Source organism: Poecile atricapillus, chromosome Z (assembly GCF_030490865.1).
Source record: "Poecile atricapillus isolate bPoeAtr1 chromosome Z, bPoeAtr1.hap1, whole genome shotgun sequence".
Taxonomy (NCBI): Eukaryota; Metazoa; Chordata; class Aves; order Passeriformes; family Paridae; genus Poecile; species Poecile atricapillus.
Genome location: NC_081289.1, coordinates 63,107,060 through 63,111,103, shown reverse-complemented (window position 1 = coordinate 63,111,103; position 4,044 = coordinate 63,107,060).

Genomic DNA, 4,044 nt, shown 5'->3' with positions numbered 1-4,044 from the left:
AAAATATAATTCTATTAAAGTTTGTGTGATTATTTTTTCTTTTTAAGCTACCAGGAACACATATATTTAATTTTCAAACATATAAATATTTTCTACCCCTTTTCGTAATTTCCTTTCCCTTCTTTTTCTTATACTCCATCTATTTTTAAGAAGACAGAGAAGAATTGGCCAGGGACATAAAGACTGGCAGTAATCATGAGATGCTGGAGTTTCTGAAAAGAAGGGAAAAATACAAAAAGAAAATCACAATCCCTGGACTTAGGGAGAACAGACTTTGGTCTGACTGTGAGTCTGTGTTCATGGGAGAAATTCTGTGGCAGAGAGTCCTGTAGAGAAGAGAGGTTCAGGATAGGACTGGTTTTCAAGGATCTGCTCCTCTGAACTCAACAATGGTCCATCCCAAAAAAGCAAGATACAAAACAAAGGTGAAAGCAAATGTCTTCAAGAAGACAGGACAGTCAGGCTGACATGAGGAACTGGCATTTTTAAATAAATTTTTACAATGAACCTTTGGCTACTGAAAGGGACTCCTTGGGCTTGGACAAGTTGCTCTGTCTTGCGCTGTGTTGCCTAATAAGGTCTAAAGGAGATTTTTCACAGCCTCCACATCCAAAGATCTCATCCTCCTCCCTCATTCCACTTTATGTGGTGTGTGGTTTAAGTGGCTGACAGGTCCATGCCAACTGTAGGATGCTGTTGACTCATTTTCAGAGAATAATTCTGTGGCTTTTTATATTTCAAACTCATCCAGACAGGGTAGTGATTCAGGGGGCAAAACAAGCTAGTACAGTTTCTCCTAGAATCAACTGTGCACACAGCAGAAATCACAAAAAGGATGAACACTGACTGAACTAAGAACTGTAGCCCTACTTTACAAGTTTGTGGCTCCTTGTGAGCAGATTTTTGGTATAAACATCAGACTTCTCCCACTTGCCTACAAACTGGATCTAAATTCTGCCTCTACATCCCTGATTTCTTCACTGTGCTGCTGCAGCTGACTGTATATTCTATCGAAAAATTTAAATACAGAATGCAGGATTGAATTATTATGAAAAAAATCAACAATTCAGTGTAAGAGATTATGTATTTACATTTATTAAACCTAACTCATCAAACTAAATGCTCTTCTCCAGCTTGGAGCTGGAGTACATTTGTTCCAAAAATACACATTTAAAAAAACCCCACATTTGATCACAGACAATTCAACTTGTATCTAGCTCCTCTTTCTTTTTCTCACAAATGATAAGTCCACACTTTGAAAAGATAACACCAGCTCACAGGAAATACCTTTTCTGAAGATGTTAATTTAGACCAGGCAGGAAACATCAGCTTGTCTTGAAGGCATGCTGATGTCAAGAGTGGAGAGCTGCAGCTCAGCTGCATACATGCTATTGGTGTAGTGAAAAAAGTAACAACTGTCCACAACCAGACTCAGGCATAAATATTTAATTGCTCTCATTCTTGTTGCTCAGACAGAAAATTAAGAAAGATTTCTCCAGAGGCAACAGCTCTGCTATAGTTTTTCCACATCAAAATATTCTCTTCTTGCCCACCCAAGCCTAAACCTTCACCTTCATTTACTGAATTCTGAAGAACTAATAGGAAGCTGATCAAATCAAAAAATCAAATACTTCTGCAAGGCCATATGAGAGTTGAGCACATCCATTTCATTACTGTCACCCAATCAAGGTCCATTTAAATGCACAAGAGCATAATTAGCCACAGAGACACAAACCTGGCACACTTAAAATAACAGAGCATTTTCCACATAATATCAGAGGATGAATGTGAAATTCTGTGCTGTTTTATTTCTGAAACTGTTGTACATGAAAAGGTGAGCAAAATGAAATGAAAAATCAAGACAGGCAATTTGTCTTTCATCCCTTCATTATTTATCTTTTGTTAACATCAGGATGAAGAACAGTTCCCCTCAGCAATCCTTGTGGATCCCTTCCAACTCAGGGCATTCTACGACTCTGTGATTCTCTGAAGTAAAATACCCCTTGCAGAAGTGGGGGCTGTTTAAAAACAAGGCAAGAGGAAAACCCCAACTCACCTCCTCCTTTTATCATAGATAGAAAGACCTGTTAAACCATCCACACAAATACTAGAGTAACATGAAACTAATGTGAAAAAGTAGCCTTTTATGTGTCTTGGAGAACTGGGGGGATGATTGTGAATTATTGCTATTTCTTGGTGGTGCAGCACCTGCTACAAATAAAACCACAAGGTATAGGAGGTAGCACATAAACCAATGCACTCTCACATTCATGACCAAACCAAAGCCCTCACCAAAGATGCAATTCTGTGAATGCAGAAAAGCAAGAGTACTGCAGTACTTCTCTTCTGTGTGGCTGAATGGGAATCCTTTGCGACAGGCCCACTGTAGCACTAAGAAGATTTCAGAGTTCAAAGACTCTTAAAAAGCTCATGTTGCTCATATGTGGTTTCAGAACATTCCAAGCATGCTGAAACCAAATCACACCAGGAATATTTACTATCTCTGCCTCCTGTTGTCACTTTTTGGACCACTTCTTTCACTCTCTGCCTGCTCTGGACAGGATTTCCTCATCCTTAGAAGATCTATTGGATCTAATTCAGTCTCTTACTGAAAAGGTGATCAGATGTCTGAAGAAGACAGGCAGAAGAGATAAACTTTTATGTACAATGAAAGATAAGCTACATTTGAGAAGAACAGAGAAACAATCCACCAGAAACTAACTAAATTACACAGACGGCCCTGCCATCTTTGAGAAAATTAAATATAATAATTGAAAGTCAACATTTTGATGGGAACAAAATATTCTAATTTAACAACTAGAACAAAGTCTATCACTAAAAACTGAAAATCCATGATTCTCCACAAAAGAACTGTGAAAAATTTCCAACAAGCCCTCAGTGGTTTCACTAAGGAGAAATTCATTCATTAGTCTACATTGATCCTAAAATGGAGACTTGCTATGTAGAAAAGATTTCTATACAGATGACTTTAAAAAGCAAGGAGAGCAGTTAAACCAGGGTAACTCCACATGTACAATTACATTTATGCCACTACAAAATTTATTCTAATTTAGATTCAGTTACTCCAAACCAACTAGGTTAGTCAGGGGAAGACAAATCAGAGTAAGAATGCTTACATTCTTAGAATGAGTAAGACATCTTTATTGAAGGGAAATGAGATTATGTCTCACAGCAGGAAAGTGCCTTTCTGTGGGCAAATGCATAAGCAGGGTCTTGGCACATACTTGTTTGCAGGGGAAACCAAAGTAAAATCTTTTGTTAGAGGCTGTGAGGTGCTCAACATCTGAATTCTCATGAATTTCCTTGATCAGAGCATTCAAAACAGAAATAAAATATGAGCATTTGTGTAAAGCAGAGCATTGCTTTCTGTGCTCTGAGAACAGTGCTGCATTTGTTACCTTTAGCTCTCTGTTTAACAAGGCTCCCTGTGCATTATTTGTCAGGTCTGCAGCAGCACTGAGGATGCTTTCACAGCTCTGGGATTGTATTACCTGCCACACACCCAACTTTCACAGGCAAGACCTTTCTGAATATCCCACTCTTGAGTGGGAGGTTTGAACCAATCAAATAGTTATTTAAATGAATGGTTTATTCACCAAAGATAACTGTGAATTTGACCAAATTTACCAGGTAGCTCTGAACCTGTTATCAAGTGAGGGAGAGAGAAAAGGATGTTATTATTTTACCATTTGGTAAAAGAACGTACCTCAATTCTCCAGGTCAGATTTACACCAACTGGTTTATGAAGATCCAGGTGGCAATTAGCCAACACCATAGGAAAATTCAGAAACCTGACTGCTCCCTCTTGAATGGACTTTGCAGTGTCCCAGTGTATAATGGTGGCACACACACTGTATGAACTCACATGACATTTGTTTATGGAAGGAAACAATTTCCTACAAAGCCCAAGTGCCATAGAAAAAAAAACTACTTCATTTGTGTCATTTTGCATTAAAAACAGAAAACTTCTTACCATTGTCTTTGGAAGAAGACCAACAAGTTTTGAGGAAAACCAGAATGGAA